Genomic DNA, 17,156 nt, shown 5'->3' with positions numbered 1-17,156 from the left:
ACCGAAACGTAGGAGGCGACGCACTAAACGTGCGTTTCAGTTCGCATCGATGTTCCAGAACCGAAAGATTGTTCGAAAAAAGTGGTAGATAGCCGAAAAAAGTGACAGGGGTGCAACACGAGGACTTCCCAGGAGGTCACCCATCCTAGTACTACTCTCGCCCAAGCACGCTTAACTTCGGAGTTCTGATGGGATCCAGTGCATTTGTGCTGGTATGATCGCACCCAGCATGCCTCTCCATTGTCAAAGTAATTAAGAGTTTCCACTCGCATTGTCGTACGAAGTCCGTTTAAATGAAAGTGCGAAAAAATCCTGCTAGATGACACCGGATGGCCGATCCGAGCATGTCGGGAAGCCGGATGACCGCCAGGGCTGTCATCGCGCGATGGATCTTCCCGAGTACCCCCGAATCAATATAAGAATCGCGACGATCTGACGGGCGGATCAAAAGTTATCGTCGGAACGATATTTGTGCACCAAGGGTAGCTCACGGCCAGTAAACACCTTCCGACCGGATTCATGACTCGCATCCACTAGTACACTCATCCGCTATAGCCTGTACGTCACTGAATCTAAACAAACCCCCGCTATAATTTGACCGCAAATGAAATGTCAGAACGAATTCCGTTTATCGAATCAAACGACACTATCACCCCGCCATAATAAAGACCGGACGTGTTTGAATTCACCATCCGGAAGAAAATAAAAAGATCCGAACCGAAACGTAGGAGGCGACGCACTAAACGTGCGTTTCAGTTCGCATCGATGTTCCAGAACCGAAAGATTGTTCGAAAAAAGTGGTAGATAGCCGAAAAAAGTGACAGGGGTGCAACACGAGGACTTCCCAGGAGGTCACCCATCCTAGTACTACTCTCGCCCAAGCACGCTTAACTTCGGAGTTCTGATGGGATCCAGTGCATTTGTGCTGGTATGATCGCACCCAGCATGCCTCTCCATTGTCAAAGTAATTAAGAGTTTCCACTCGCATTGTCGTACGAAGTCCGTTTAAATGAAAGTGCGAAAAAATCCTGCTAGATGACACCGGATGGCCGATCCGAGCATGTCGGGAAGCCGGATGACCGCCAGGGCTGTCATCGCGCGATGAATCTTCCCGAGTACCCCCGAATCAATATAAGAATCGCCACGATCTGACGGGCGGATCAAAAGTTATCGTCGGAACGATATTTGTGCACCAAGGGTAGCTCACGGCCAGTAAACACCTTCCGACCGGATTCATGACTCGCATCCACTAGTACACTCATCCGCTATAGCCTGTACGTCACTGAATCTAAACAAACCCCCGCTATAATTTGACCGCAAATGAAATGTCAGAACGAATTCCGTTTATCGAATCAAACGACACTATCACCCCGCCATAATAAAGACCGGACGTCTTTGAATTCACCATCCGGATGAAAATAAAAAGATCCGAACCGAAACGTAGGAGGCGACGCACTAAACGTGCGTTTCAGTTCGCATCGATGTTCCAGAACCGAAAGATTGTTTGAAAAAAGTGGTAGATAGCCGAAAAAAGTGACAGGGGTGCAACACGAGGACTTCCCAGGAGGTCACCCATCCTAGTACTACTCTCGCCCAAGCACGCTTAACTTCGGAGTTCTGATGGGATCCAGTGCATTTGTGCTGGTATGATCGCACCCAGCATGCCTCTCCATTGTCAAAGTAATTAAGAGTTTCCACTCGCATTGTCGTACGAAGTCCGTTTAAATGAAAGTGCGAAAAAATCCTGCTAGATGACACCGGATGGACGATCCGAGCATGTCGGGAAGCCGGATGACCGCCAGGGCTGTCATCGCGCGATGGATCTTCCCGAGTACCCCCGAATCAATATAAGAATCGCCACGATCTGACGGGCGGATCAAAAGTTATCGTCGGAACGATATTTGTGCACCAAGGGTAGCTCACGGCCAGTAAACACCTTCCGACCGGATTCATGACTCGCATCCACTAGTACACTCATCCGCTATAGCCTGTACGTCACTGAATCTAAACAAACCCCCGCAATAATTTGACCGCAAATGAAATGTCAGAACGAATTCCGTTTATCGAATCAAACGACACTATCACCCCGCCATAATAAAGACCGGACGTCTTTGAATTCACCATCCGGAAGAAAATAAAAAGATCCGAACCGAAACGTAGGAGGCGACGCACTAAACGTGCGTTTCAGTTCGCATCGATGTTCCAGAACCGAAAGATTGTTCGAAAAAAGTGGTAGATAGCCGAAAAAAGTGACAGGGGTGCAACACGAGGACTTCCCAGGAGGTCACCCATCCTAGTACTACTCTCGCCCAAGCACGCTTAACTTCGGAGTTCTGATGGGATCCAGTGCATTTGTGCTGGTATGATCGCACCCAGCATGCCTCTCCATTGTCAAAGTAATTAAGAGTTTCCACTCGCATTGTCGTACGAAGTCCGTTTAAATGAAAGTGCGAAAAAATCCTGCTAGATGACACCGGATGGACGATCCGAGCATGTCGGGAAGCCGGATGACCGCCAGGGCTGTCATCGCGCGATGAATCTTCCCGAGTACCCCCGAATCAATATAAGAATCGCGACGATCTGACGGGCGGATCAAAAGTTATCGTCGGAACGATATTTGTGCACCAAGGGTAGCTCACGGCCAGTAAACACCTTCCGACCGGATTCATGACTCGCATCCACTAGTACACTCATCCGCTATAGCCTGTACGTCACTGAATCTAAACAAACCCCCGCTATAATTTGACCGCAAATGAAATGTCAGAACGAATTCCGTTTATCGAATCAAACGACACTATCACCCCGCCATAATAAAGACCGGACGTCTTTGAATTCACCATCCGGAAGAAAATAAAAAGATCCGAACCGAAACGTAGGAGGCGACGCACTAAACGTGCGTTTCAGTTCGCATCGATGTTCCAGAACCGAAAGATTGTTCGAAAAAAGTGGTAGATAGCCGAAAAAAGTGACAGGGGTGCAACACGAGGACTTCCCAGGAGGTCACCCATCCTAGTACTACTCTCGCCCAAGCACGCTTAACTTCGGAGTTCTGATGGGATCCAGTGCATTTGTGCTGGTATGATCGCACCCAGCATGCCTCTCCATTGTCAAAGTAATTAAGAGTTTCCACTCGCATTGTCGTACGAAGTCCGTTTAAATGAAAGTGCGAAAAAATCCTGCTAGATGACACCGGATGGCCGATCCGAGCATGTCGGGAAGCCGGATGACCGCCAGGGCTGTCATCGCGCGATGAATCTTCCCGAGTACCCCCGAATCAATATAAGAATCGCCACGATCTGACGGGCGGATCAAAAGTTATCGTCGGAACGATATTTGTGCACCAAGGGTAGCTCACGGCCAGTAAACACCTTCCGACCGGATTCATGACTCGCATCCACTAGTACACTCATCCGCTATAGCCTGTACGTCACTGAATCTAAACAAACCCCCGCTATAATTTGACCGCAAATGAAATGTCAGAACGAATTCCGTTTATCGAATCAAACGACACTATCACCCCGCCATAATAAAGACCGGACGTCTTTGAATTCACCATCCGGAAGAAAATAAAAAGATCCGAACCGAAACGTAGGAGGCGACGCACTAAACGTGCGTTTCAGTTCGCATCGATGTTCCAGAACCGAAAGATTGTTCGAAAAAAGTGGTAGATAGCCGAAAAAAGTGACAGGGGTGCAACACGAGGACTTCCCAGGAGGTCACCCATCCTAGTACTACTCTCGCCCAAGCACGCTTAACTTCGGAGTTCTGATGGGATCCAGTGCATTTGTGCTGGTATGATCGCACCCAGCATGCCTCTCCATTGTCAAAGTAATTAAGAGTTTCCACTCGCATTGTCGTACGAAGTCCGTTTAAATGAAAGTGCGAAAAAATCCTGCTAGATGACACCGGATGGACGATCCGAGCATGTCGGGAAGCCGGATGACCGCCAGGGCTGTCATCGCGCGATGGATCTTCCCGAGTACCCCCGAATCAATATAAGAATCGCGACGATCTGACGGGCGGATCAAAAGTTATCGTCGGAACGATATTTGTGCACCAAGGGTAGCTCACGGCCAGTAAACACCTTCCGACCGGATTCATGACTCGCATCCACTAGTACACTCATCCGCTATAGCCTGTACGTCACTGAATCTAAACAAACCCCCGCTATAATTTGACCGCAAATGAAATGTCAGAACGAATTCCGTTTATCGAATCAAACGACACTATCACCCCGCCATAATAAAGACCGGACGTGTTTGAATTCACCATCCGGAAGAAAATAAAAAGATCCGAACCGAAACGTAGGAGGCGACGCACTAAACGTGCGTTTCAGTTCGCATCGATGTTCCAGAACCGAAAGATTGTTCGAAAAAAGTGGTAGATAGCCGAAAAAAGTGACAGGGGTGCAACACGAGGACTTCCCAGGAGGTCACCCATCCTAGTACTACTCTCGCCCAAGCACGCTTAACTTCGGAGTTCTGATGGGATCCAGTGCATTTGTGCTGGTATGATCGCACCCAGCATGCCTCTCCATTGTCAAAGTAATTAAGAGTTTCCACTCGCATTGTCGTACGAAGTCCGTTTAAATGAAAGTGCGAAAAAATCCTGCTAGATGACACCGGATGGCCGATCCGAGCATGTCGGGAAGCCGGATGACCGCCAGGGCTGTCATCGCGCGATGAATCTTCCCGAGTACCCCCGAATCAATATAAGAATCGCCACGATCTGACGGGCGGATCAAAAGTTATCGTCGGAACGATATTTGTGCACCAAGGGTAGCTCACGGCCAGTAAACACCTTCCGACCGGATTCATGACTCGCATCCACTAGTACACTCATCCGCTATAGCCTGTACGTCACTGAATCTAAACAAACCCCCGCTATAATTTGACCGCAAATGAAATGTCAGAACGAATTCCGTTTATCGAATCAAACGACACTATCACCCCGCCATAATAAAGACCGGACGTCTTTGAATTCACCATCCGGAAGAAAATAAAAAGATCCGAACCGAAACGTAGGAGGCGACGCACTAAACGTGCGTTTCAGTTCGCATCGATGTTCCAGAACCGAAAGATTGTTCGAAAAAAGTGGTAGATAGCCGAAAAAAGTGACAGGGGTGCAACACGAGGACTTCCCAGGAGGTCACCCATCCTAGTACTACTCTCGCCCAAGCACGCTTAACTTCGGAGTTCTGATGGGATCCAGTGCATTTGTGCTGGTATGATCGCACCCAGCATGCCTCTCCATTGTCAAAGTAATTAAGAGTTTCCACTCGCATTGTCGTACGAAGTCCGTTTAAATGAAAGTGCGAAAAAATCCTGCTAGATGACACCGGATGGACGATCCGAGCATGTCGGGAAGCCGGATGACCGCCAGGGCTGTCATCGCGCGATGGATCTTCCCGAGTACCCCCGAATCAATATAAGAATCGCGACGATCTGACGGGCGGATCAAAAGTTATCGTCGGAACGATATTTGTGCACCAAGGGTAGCTCACGGCCAGTAAACACCTTCCGACCGGATTCATGACTCGCATCCACTAGTACACTCATCCGCTATAGCCTGTACGTCACTGAATCTAAACAAACCCCCGCTATAATTTGACCGCAAATGAAATGTCAGAACGAATTCCGTTTATCGAATCAAACGACACTATCACCCCGCCATAATAAAGACCGGACGTCTTTGAATTCACCATCCGGAAGAAAATAAAAAGATCCGAACCGAAACGTAGGAGGCGACGCACTAAACGTGCGTTTCAGTTCGCATCGATGTTCCAGAACCGAAAGATTGTTCGAAAAAAGTGGTAGATAGCCGAAAAAAGTGACAGGGGTGCAACACGAGGACTTCCCAGGAGGTCACCCATCCTAGTACTACTCTCGCCCAAGCACGCTTCACTTCGGAGTTCTGATGGGATCCAGTGCATTTGTGCTGGTATGATCGCACCCAGCATGCCTCTCCATTGTCAAAGTAATTAAGAGTTTCCACTCGCATTGTCGTACGAAGTCCGTTTAAATGAAAGTGCGAAAAAATCCTGCTAGATGACACCGGATGGACGATCCGAGCATGTCGGGAAGCCGGATGACCGCCAGGGCTGTCATCGCGCGATGGATCTTCCCGAGTACCCCCGAATCAATATAAGAATCGTCACGATCTGACGGGCGGATCAAAAGTTATCGTCGGAACGATATTTGTGCACCAAGGGTAGCTCACGGCCAGTAAACACCTTCCGACCGGATTCATGACTCGCATCCACTAGTACACTCATCCGCTATAGCCTGTACGTCACTGAATCTAAACAAACCCCCGCTATAATTTGACTGCAAATGAAATGTCAGAACGAATTCCGTTTATCGAATCAAACGACACTATCACCCCGCCATAATAAAGACCGGACGTCTTTGAATTCACCATCCGGAAGAAAATAAAAAGATCCGAACCGAAACGTAGGAGGCGACGCACTAAACGTGCGTTTCAGTTCGCATCGATGTTCCAGAACCGAAAGATTGTTCGAAAAAAGTGGTAGATAGCCGAAAAAAGTGACAGGGGTGCAACACGAGGACTTCCCAGGAGGTCACCCATCCTAGTACTACTCTCGCCCAAGCACGCTTAACTTCGGAGTTCTGATGGGATCCAGTGCATTTGTGCTGGTATGTGGACCCCAGATCCGGGACGGGCGTGAGGGGACGGGCCCCCGCGCGAGTCTCTAGATCATCCACGTGAAGGAGAGCCCCACCAAGGAACCCTCGAAAGAGTGCCCCTCACAGCATGAGCGGCGATGTAAAGTGAGATACCTCTCGATTCGGGAACTAGCCCGGATTCGAGACGCACCTTAAGCAAAGAAAGAGTCGCCATCCAAGGAAGTGGGCCCTGGATCCCATGCTGTGCTCTGTCGCAACAGATAACCAGAGATACAAAGGGTTCGTGCCTGATGACGAATGGGGAAGGGATTAGGCGCCCCCAATTCGCCCAAGTGCTAGCACCTGGTCTCTTATGCCATTTATTATTAATTTTGAAGAGTTTTGGGAGAAAATCATGTGAAATGGGAACGAATATCTCCGAGATAACGTCTAGCTAATCATGCATGTCTCGGAGATGAATAAGAAACACACATAAAAGAAATGAAAGAAGTGTCACCTAAAATATCTAGGTTATGAGTGACATGCCTGATTGGTGTCTAAGTTCTGGTGGGCAAACACATGCATGCTACAGCTAAAGGTATAGGATCTGTACATAAAAATAAGAAAACACAGCAAAACACACAACACAACACGACTCGACACACGACCCGACACGACAAACCCTAGACTCTAATGCAATACTTGACTCGGACCAGGATGGCCATCCATCCTAGCTGCACTACGTATCCCGGCCTCGGGAAGAATCAGAGCCAACGTAGTTCGGTGCCCTATTCTAAACTACGATGCCTAAAACTCTAGGACCGCTATCCTAGACTCGATCCACTAGACTCGACTGATGTTTAAAGCTTTTTGTGCGATTGCTTAAATTCAAGTGGATTGTAATTTTTAGGACTCTATATGCCCTAACTAATGCAAGTTGATTAGCCTTAAGCTAATGCAGGTGGGCCCTATATCCTATGTGTATCTAGGCTGTGCATTCTAAGGAAAACCATGGGTTGACTATATGCTTCCTAGTCTAGCCATCGGTTCGACTAAATGTCTAACCGATCGACTTGAGGCCTCCTAACTCTAGGGACACTCACACGACAGGACACACCATATCAATACAAATCAGGACCGACTCCTAACTCTAAAACACCCTAAATATCTAGGACAGACTCCTAACTCTAGGGGAAGATCTTTTTTGAAAAGGTTTTGAAGTTTTTTTGTATTTTTTTGGAATATTTGAAATGTTTATTTTTAAAGGTTTGGCTGGACCTGGGATGTGGACCCCAAGCTGCACTACGTACCCTGTTGAAAGGGATCAAGCCAACGTAGTTCGGACTGAATCCCTAACTACTCTGCAAATGACTCAAGATTTTTTGAGATTTTTGATTTTTAAAATGTTTTTGGATTTTGAATTGTTTTTGAGATGTTTTTGAATTTTCAAGTGTTTTTGGAATGTTTTTGTTGTTTTCAAGTGTTTTTGGAATGTTTTTGTTGTTTTCAAGTATTTTTGAAATGTTTTTGTTGTTTTTTGACACCAGAGAATAAAATCCTATCATCATAAGGGTAGGGAGACTTCTGGAATCCCGCAAAGGTTGGACAGCATCCTATGCTTTGCGAGGGAACGAACAGGAAAATAACTCGGCAAGGGTTGGACAGCATCCTATACCTTGCAGGAGCGGGTAAAGATCACGATTTGATGAGAGGATGGACGGAATCCTAACCCCTATGATGATAGGAAAAACTCCTGGACTGACTGAAGGACTGACTCCTGTGCTGAAGACTGTTATAATTACTATTTATAATTACTATACAAGATTACTATTCAAAAATACTATTCATAATTACTATTTATAGGTACTATTCAAAACTACTATTCATAATTACTATTTATAAGTACTATTCAAAACTACTATTCATAATTACTATTTATAAGTACTATTCAAAACTACTATTCACAGTAGGACTCGTTGATGTGGGACCCGCTGTTGTGGGACCCGCTGTTGTGGGACCCGCTGCGGGACCCGCTGCGGGACCCGTTGTGGGACCCGCTGTGGGACCCGCTGATATGGGACCCGCTGATGTGGGACCCGCTGTGGGACCCACGGATGTGGGACCCGCTGTTGTGGGACCCGTTGTGGGACCCGCTGTGGGACCCGCTGATATGGGACCCGCTGATGTGGGACCCGCTGTGGGACCCACGGATGTGGGACCCGCTGTTGTGGGACCCACTGTTGTGGGACCCACTGTTGTGGGACCCGCTGGGACCCGCTGTGGGACCTACTGATGTGGGACCCGCTGTAGGACCCGTTGTGGGACCCACTGTGGGACCCGTGTAGTGCAAAGAATGAATAATTAAAAAAAAAATGAACTTACGCCACAAGAGATCCAGGAAGGTGTTGACAGAGTCGTGCTTGTGTGGGGCCGCTGATGTGGGACCCTCTGATGTAGGACCCGCTGATGTGGGATCCGCTGGAGGTGGGGTGGAGGAGATGTGGATGCCGGTGGAGCTCCAGTGGTTGGTTGGGAGGATGCCGGAGAAGGTGGTGGTGATCGGTGGATGGCCGGTCGGAGATGGGTTTGGCCTCGCCGGATTCCGGCTGGATTGCCGGAGGAGAAGACTCTCTCTCTCTCTCTCTCTCTCTCTCTCCCTCTCTCTCTCTCTACAGATCTCTCCTCCCTCTCTCTCTCTCTCCCCTCTGCAGATCTCTCTCTCTCCCTCTCCCCTCTGGTTTTTCCCTTTTTTTTTTTCTTTCTCTGGTTTCTCCTCTTTTTTTTTTTTTTTTCCTGGTTTTTTTCTTCTCTTCTCCAGTGTGTTTTTTTTTCTTTTGTCTTCTCTGGTTTTTTTCTTCTCTGCGAGAGAGAGACCAATGAGAGAGAGACCAATGGGAAGACTCATCATGAGGAGAGAACTCATGATGAGTTTGTCCCCCTCATGTCCCCCCCATTTCCTCTAAAATTTGCAAAATAATAAATAAAAAAATAAAAAACAATTTTCAAATGGCATCGGATGCCATACGAAAACCAAAACCACTCATTACGCCTATTTTAAAAAACAAAGAAAATGATGACTGTCCTTATTCTCTCTTTGAATACAAACGCATCTCACATTAGCAGGCCCCACACAAACGGGTCCCACACAAGCGGGCCCCACACAAGCGGGCCCCACATTCTCTTTTGCTCGGATTAATTCCATTCGAATACGCGGGTTTAGGGCCTTGTCAAAATGGGGTGTCTACAGATGCCCCTCTTTGGCAGAGTGTGCTTGTCGCGCGAATGTCAAAGCTGAACAGACAACACATTTTGACTGGCCCAAAATTTATTTTACAAAGATTGAACTCGTGGAGGGAACAGATGTCTCAGGGGTCTCACTCGAATTGGAGGGAAGGGATGCCTCAGGGGTTTTGAATGAAAAGGATTTTGATTATTGGCTTGATGCTCTCAAAGATGCTCTCAGAGAGACTTTCGTTTTAAAATTTCACATTCAACATGACTTAATATTAATTTGGTGAAATGCTGGACACATAACTCAGCATTCAAAACATATTGGTGAGATAGCCTCCCACCAGAGAAATAACTCGAGTAACACATCGGTCACACTCGAGTAACACATCGGTCACACAGGTATTCCTGACTCCGCACTTGGGTGACGGCACACTGTGGAACGACGGACCATGACTTGACAACAAAATAACTAGAGAGAGTTGTTGTCCAGCTTTTCACCAAATTAGACAAGGAAGAACAACAGTTGAATGAAAATTTTGATCAGGGGTCCATGGTAATAAGCCATGAAGAGCCTTGCAGAAAACGAGGGTCCACGGTGGTGAACCGTGAAGAGCCAAGCAAACGGGAATCGAGGGTCCATGGTAGTAAGCCACGAAGAGCCTCGCGGAACGAAATTTATTTATATTTTTTTATTTTTAGGAAACTAGAAATCGAGGGTCCACGGCAACAAACCGCGAAGAGCCAAGCCATAATCCGGGGTCCGTGGTAATAAGCAACGAAGAACCTTGCAAGAAAGATATTGAGTGATTAATGGATTAGAAAAACTGAGAATCAAGGGTTCATAGCCATAAGCTATGAAGAGCCAAGAAGTAATCGAGGGTCCACGGTGACCAGCCGTGAAGAGCCACGCAATGAATCTAGGGTCCATGGCAAGAAACCATGAAGAGCCCAGCAGAAAGGAATTTAGGGTCCACGGCAATACTCCGTGAAGAGCCAAACATTGAATTTGGGGTCCATGACAATAAGCCATGAAGAGCCCAACATGCAGAAACAAATGATATGTAAAAGATATGAATGGAATGACTATGAATAGTGGGTCCATGATATTTCTGGAAGGACATATCACGAAGAGCCAATCGGGGAGCATGGGTCCATAGTATACCTGAATGGTAGACCATGAAGAGCCAAGAAGTAATCGAGGGTCCACGGCAACAAACCGTGAAGAGCCACGCAATGAATCTAAGGTCCATGGCAAGAAACCATGAAGAGCCCAGCAGAAAGGAATCAAGGGTCCACGGCAATACTCCGTGAAGAGCCAAACATTGAATTTGGGGTCCATGACAATAAGCCATGAAGAGCCCAACATGCAGAAACAAATGACATGTAAAAGATATGAATGGAATGACTATGAATAGTGGGTCCATGATATTTCTGGAAGGACATATCACGAAGAGCCAATCGGGGAGCATGGGTCCGTAGTATACCTGAATGGTAGACCATGAAGAGCCAAGAAGTAATCGAGGGTCCACGGCAACAAACCGTGAAGAGCCACGCAATGAATCTAAGGTCCATGGCAAGAAACCATGAAGAGCCCAGCAGAAAGGAATCAAGGGTCCACGGCAATACTCCGTGAAGAGCCAAACATTGAATTTGGGGTCCATGACAATAAGCCATGAAGAGCCCAACATGCAGAAACAAATGACATGTAAAAGATATGAATGGAATGACTATGAATAGTGGGTCCATGATATTTCTGGAAGGACATATCACGAAGAGCCAATCGGGGAGCATGGGTCCGTAGTATACCTGAATGGTAGACCATGAAGAGCCAAGAAGTAATCGAGGGTCCACGGCAACAAACCGTGAAGAGCTACGCAATGAATCTAAGGTCCATGGCAAGAAACCATGAAGAGCCCAGCAGAAAGGAATCAAGGGTCCACGGCAATACTCCGTGAAGAGCCAAACATTGAATTTGGGGTCCATGACAATAAGCCATGAAGAGCCCAACATGCAGAAACAAATGACATGTAAAAGATATGAATGGAATGACTATGAATAGTGGGTCCATGATATTTCTGGAAGGACATATCACGAAGAGCCAATCGGGGAGCATGGGTCCATAGTATACCTGAATGGTAGACCATGAAGAGCCAAGAAGTAATCGAGGGTCCACGGCAACAAACCGTGAAGAGCCACGCAATGAATCTAAGGTCCATGGCAATAAGCCACGAAGAGCCTAGAATGAAATTTGGGGTCCATGACAATAAGCCACGAAGAGCCCAACAAGAATAACAAGTAATGGAGATGAATGAAATGAGCATGGAGAGCGGGTCCATGATATATCCTAAAGGACAGATCACGAAGAGCCATTCAGGGAGCAAGGGTCCATGATGTGCCTGCCTGACAAACCACGAAGAGTCTTGGAAGGACAGTGATATTGCTGAGAATTGATTGATTTCGAATGATGATTTTTTTTTATTTTTTATTTTTTATTTTTTTTTAGACTGATTGCCTCTTGCCGAGGAAATTGGGAGTATGAGTTCCTTGCTGAGAATTGGACTCAGATAACTTGCAGGGATTTGGATATTGACCATTTTTTCTGATTTTGCCGGGGATTGAAGGCTGCGCGAGCAAATTCTAGACTCCGCTTGGGAAACTGATTTTCTTAGAGAATTGACTCTTCTGAAGAGAGGACTCAACTGAGGAGTTTAGAGGTTAGGCTTGAGATGTGCTTGTACCCCTCTTATCCTTACTTGCTTGAGACATTGTTACTGATTGCCTTTGTGCGCTTGACATCTTTTATGACGCAAGTCATAAAAGATGCCCCTAGTATATTGTGTTTCCATGACAGGAGTTTTAAGAAGGCAAGACAATGATGGTTGAAGAAAAGATGTTTCGTTTCATGAAGGCTTGAGGATGCAAAGTTTTTTTTTTTTTTTTTTTTTTTTTTTTTTTTGTATGGAGAGAATAGGACAATAACCATGATGGCTGAGTCTGAAAATCTCTTCTTTCGCATGGCTCACTTTTGGAGGCTTAAGGTCTCGGGTAGGTTTGAACAAGATGTCTCCCGCCCCTTCTGATACCTAAACCAGGATTTACTCTGAATTTTCTTCGCATTTTGGAGGACACACTCCCATTCTTCCAGCACCTGACAGTTTGGACTTTGCAAGGAAAGGGAACACAAATATGAAGGAGGAACAGATTTCCAAGGACTCAATCAAAGAAGACTCTTACTGCTCGAAGGACTCGACTCGCTTTCGACTTCGCTCTTGGATCTGATGTGTCATTTTTTAAGGGTATGGCTTAGTCACTCTTAGAGTATTTCGAAGACCGTGTCAAGAGGCACTACTCTCCTTTTTCGGTGTTTAGGTCATGGTTATTATCCCTTTTGGATTGCTCGGTTTCAATGCCCCAGTTTAGAGGAATGTTAAAGTAAGCTTGCTGGCACTACTTGGACCCCGAGATTTTACGCTGGTTGAAGGCTGTTTCTCCATCTCAATGATTCGCTTTTTTGTTGGAAGTCATTGCCATTGATCAGATTGCCTTTTCAGGTTTTCAATCTGACGGACCGCTTGCCCTAACTTTTGCCTGGTTCGCCCTTTCGGGTTTTCAATCCAGCGGGCCTGCTACCCTAACTTTTGCCTAAGCTGACTTTTCAGTTGTCAACTTAGCGGGTGAATGACCCTAAATTTTGCCTAGACCGCCCTCTCGGGTTTTCAACCTAGCGGGTCTTCAAACTCCATCATTTTTTCTTCTTGACTTTGAACCTCTGCTTGTTCACCAGAAGGACTTTCTAGGCGGGCTTGGGTTCAAAAGGGTTAGATATCGGAAGTTCAAACGATTTGGATCGAATCTGGTCTTGCCAGACTACCTACGTACCCCAAAAATGGAGGATCAGATCCGCGTAGTTCGCTTAGGTTTGGAACAGAATGATTTGGCTTTTAAGCTCAAAGGTTGAAAGGGAATAATTTGACTTTTATCCCAAAGGTTGAAAGGGAATAATTTGACTTTTATCCCAAAGGTTGAAAGGGAATAATTTGATTTTTATCCCAAAGGTTGACCGAACCTGAATTGATCAGGTTGCCTACGTACCCCCGAAGAGTTGGGGATCAGGTCCGCGTAGTTCGGGTCGAAATGCCCCTGGTTTGCGGGTGTTTGAAAAGAATGTTTGATTTTGTTGAGGCTCGAAGGTGTTCGCAAAAGGATTTTTTTTGAACTTGGGATTTTTGGCGTTTAAGGCTCAGGCGTCCAAGGATGGCCTTCTGATGTTTTGGCATACAAGCTTTTTGAATGGCTAAGGTTCAATGGCTTTGAACTTTTTTTTTTTTTTAGGAGTCTGGCGGCATTTCCTGGCAAGACTTCATCTGCACTGTGCAAGCTAGACTGATTGAATTCCCACTTTGTCTTTAGGATCTTGCACTGATATTCGGGATTCTACGACTCTGGGTCTTCTCTGAATGCTGAAGATTTTGAAATTTTCAATCTACTTATCGACTCCGCTTCCTGCGATTTTGACTTTCTTGAGAAGTTGACGCGGGGCATGCTCCCTTCTCCTTTCTTCTCTGGATTCTATTTTTTCTTTGTTCATTCCGATTTTTTTTTTTGCTTGGATGTGGGGAATGCCCCTACGCCTTGAATGCTTTAACTTGAAATTCCATCGCAATGTATAGCCCAAGTATTCTTTTTGGGGTTCATGCTCTATGCTCATGACTTTGTTGTCTGAAAGTCTTCTCTCAATTTTTCATTCACTGCATTTGATGTTTGGTATTCTTCATTTGAATTTTTTTGCTTTTTTGACCTGTCTGAAGCCGAGGGTGACTCACATTGAACGATGCCAAGGCACGCTTCTGGTTTATCCTCATAGGACCAATCAACACTTCTTTGAACCCTCTAAATAGGTTTATCGATTCTTTGCGCTCTTCGGGAGATTTTGCCAATCCTTACTTCCCGAGTTTCGGTTTTCGATACCACTATCCACGGTATCGATTTCATCTGCAAGTGGCTTTGCTCGACGCTCTTCCTCTCGTTTGATTATCTTTCAAATCACGAGGAGAATTTCATCGGCATCCTCATTCGAGGAGGGTGTCTTAATTTGTTTATTAACATTAGATCCAAGAGTGAACATATACAAGAATATTGACGACACTGGAATCAAATGTTCTTTTCATTGAATGTTTGAAGTACATACAATGATTTTTGATGCGCCACGATAGGCTCTCCATCAAATTCAGCAAAAGATTGGACATTGGCTCACAATGAGAGAGACCAATAATCACAACATACTTAGAATTGATATCGACATGGTTAGACTTACCAACTTTGACAGGGAGGGTTGGTATACACACTTCAAAGCAAATTTCAAAGATGTGACACTTCATCGGAGGCAACGGATTGGCGCTGAAAGTTCAAGGACAACGTGCCTTCATTGATAATGATTGGAGAGAGCAATCCTGGAGTTAGAATCTCAGAAGAGAGGGCCTCTTTGGTTTCTGTTGATCCAGCTCAAATTGTTCTTTAGCACCTGACAATGGCAAGGCTTTCTCTGGTATAATGTTTTCAAGGAGTTCAAGCGCTGACATTTTTCTTTTTCCTTCTCAATCATTTCCAGCCCAGAGGTGGTACAGGTAAAGGTGGCGAGATCAATGAAGGGTTGAAAGGGTAGAGTGGTTCCCATGGTGGGTGAAAGAGGTGCAACATGGTTAAGTGCAGGGTTCTCGGAAGCATTTGAGTTCAAGAAGAATGAGGGGATCCCTGCCTATCAGGTCATGGATGTCATCACCATCTCTCTCATTTCTCTCAAGATGAGACTTTCAGCATACTCAGCCATCTGGGCAATGTGAGAGGAAAAAGGTATAGTGGGCTAGACCAAGCGAGTTTAGAGATGAAAGCTTTTTTAGGGTTGATGGTAGACGAGTGACTAAGACTCCTGTCATGGACACCATAAACACTAGGCTCAATGAGAATTAATCGCATGACAATGTAATGTGCAAGTTGAAGCAAAAGGTAGCACAAACACATCCTTCCCCTTGGATAAAAATCCTACAGCATAACAACTGTACATGAAGATGTAGTACGGCAAGTACATGGTTCGTCAACAAGCCTAAAAGGATGATGACCACACTCAAGGTATTTGGAAAAAATTCGGCAGCATAACGGCCATACTAGGAGGGTCTCAGCAACTAAATATGAAGAGTATGCCGTCATGGTCAAGATAAAGCAGGGCTCTCAGCAAGAACACATTCCGGTAATGATAATGGCAAGATAGACTCATAACCGACATGCGGAGTACATCTGATCAGGATCAATCAAATGATCAAGCACATGGGAGATAGATCATGGCTAAAAGAGCCAAGCATCTGATGATAATCCATAAAATGGAGAGAGAGGAATAATTGATTAGATTATGAAGGAAAACTTAACTAGGAAGTAAACCCTAATCTAATAACAAATATGTATACATATATATACATCCTAACCAGGGGCACCAACCCTAGTCTAATCTAGCGGAGCCAAGGAGGTCTCGACTCGAAAATGTCTGTGAGTGTACTAGACAACGCGGCGAGTAATCACAGTGTGACTTACCCTTCTACACTACATGGGTAGGCTGACTTCTATCCTAGGCTCACATATGCTGGTCGCACATGTTCGTCCTATATGAGTACATATATATAGTGTCCTAGCAAGGGTTCCCTAATTTTGGTTCTAAAGGGAGCAACTAATATATATATACATAATATAATGAAATGAAAGTAGGGCCCAGGCATTTCTGCAGGGTACTATGCCTATGACCATACCCTTGATGTATAACGCCAGCACACCCAGCATTATACAGAGTATGTTCATTGCTCATCGGCTGCTGTAGAACACCAGCACACCCAGTGTCTACGGCTGCAGCTCTGGCGCATAGCTCGGAAATAGATACAACGGCTCCCATCTGGTGCGCGTCATATCTATTCCCTGAGGCCAATAATGAAAATAATGAAAGAAATAAAGAATATGACAATGCATGATGTGCAGTGTGTGAATCCCTTGTTTTATTTACGCACCTAATTGGTGCCCCTGGATTTCTAATGATAAAGTTCCCATTTAACTTGGTTTTGACCCAAATTTCTTCAAAATTAATAAAAATGGCATTTTCACAGAGTTAGGCAATGTTTCAAAAAATCCCCAGCAGAGTCGCCAGCCTGTGGACCCCAGATCCGGGACGGGCGTGAGGGGACGGGCCCCCGCGCGAGTCTCTAGATCATCCACGTGAAGGAGAGCCCCACCAAGGAACCCTCGAAAGAGTGCCCCTCACAG

The 17,156-nt window shown here is 45.9% G+C and overlaps 10 non-coding genes across 10 annotated transcripts; all 10 read right to left on the bottom strand.

Annotated features, from left to right (window-relative positions):
- Window positions 1-107: 107 nt before the first annotated feature.
- Window positions 108-226, bottom strand: LOC143873985 (5S ribosomal RNA). Its single transcript, XR_013248677.1, has one exon. It is a non-coding gene; the product is annotated as a 5S ribosomal RNA (ribosomal RNA).
- A 597-nt stretch (window positions 227-823) lies between these two features.
- Window positions 824-942, bottom strand: LOC143873974 (5S ribosomal RNA). The gene has a single exon (XR_013248666.1). It is a non-coding gene; the product is annotated as a 5S ribosomal RNA (ribosomal RNA).
- A 597-nt stretch (window positions 943-1,539) lies between these two features.
- LOC143873961 (5S ribosomal RNA) lies at window positions 1,540-1,658 on the bottom strand. The gene has a single exon (XR_013248654.1). It is a non-coding gene; the product is annotated as a 5S ribosomal RNA (ribosomal RNA).
- Window positions 1,659-2,255: 597 nt separating this feature from the next.
- LOC143873949 (5S ribosomal RNA) lies at window positions 2,256-2,374 on the bottom strand. The gene has a single exon (XR_013248643.1). It is a non-coding gene; the product is annotated as a 5S ribosomal RNA (ribosomal RNA).
- Window positions 2,375-2,971: 597 nt separating this feature from the next.
- LOC143873938 (5S ribosomal RNA) lies at window positions 2,972-3,090 on the bottom strand. Its single transcript, XR_013248632.1, has one exon. It is a non-coding gene; the product is annotated as a 5S ribosomal RNA (ribosomal RNA).
- Window positions 3,091-3,687: 597 nt separating this feature from the next.
- LOC143873927 (5S ribosomal RNA) lies at window positions 3,688-3,806 on the bottom strand. Its single transcript, XR_013248621.1, has one exon. It is a non-coding gene; the product is annotated as a 5S ribosomal RNA (ribosomal RNA).
- A 597-nt stretch (window positions 3,807-4,403) lies between these two features.
- Window positions 4,404-4,522, bottom strand: LOC143873915 (5S ribosomal RNA). Its single transcript, XR_013248610.1, has one exon. It is a non-coding gene; the product is annotated as a 5S ribosomal RNA (ribosomal RNA).
- A 597-nt stretch (window positions 4,523-5,119) lies between these two features.
- On the bottom strand, window positions 5,120-5,238 carry LOC143873904 (5S ribosomal RNA). Its single transcript, XR_013248599.1, has one exon. It is a non-coding gene; the product is annotated as a 5S ribosomal RNA (ribosomal RNA).
- A 597-nt stretch (window positions 5,239-5,835) lies between these two features.
- Window positions 5,836-5,954, bottom strand: LOC143873231 (5S ribosomal RNA). Its single transcript, XR_013247951.1, has one exon. It is a non-coding gene; the product is annotated as a 5S ribosomal RNA (ribosomal RNA).
- A 597-nt stretch (window positions 5,955-6,551) lies between these two features.
- Window positions 6,552-6,668, bottom strand: LOC143875182 (5S ribosomal RNA). The gene has a single exon (XR_013249840.1). It is a non-coding gene; the product is annotated as a 5S ribosomal RNA (ribosomal RNA).
- Window positions 6,669-17,156: the final 10,488 nt, after the last annotated feature.

The sequence above is a fragment of the Tasmannia lanceolata genome, unplaced genomic scaffold, assembly GCF_043159265.1.
Source record: "Tasmannia lanceolata isolate RefF3 unplaced genomic scaffold, GAP_Taslan_0.1 ptg000003l, whole genome shotgun sequence".
Lineage (NCBI taxonomy): Eukaryota > Viridiplantae > Streptophyta > Magnoliopsida > Canellales > Winteraceae > Tasmannia > Tasmannia lanceolata.
The sequence above is the reverse complement of the archived record's forward strand: the minus strand, read 5'-3'. Positions and strand labels throughout refer to the sequence as shown.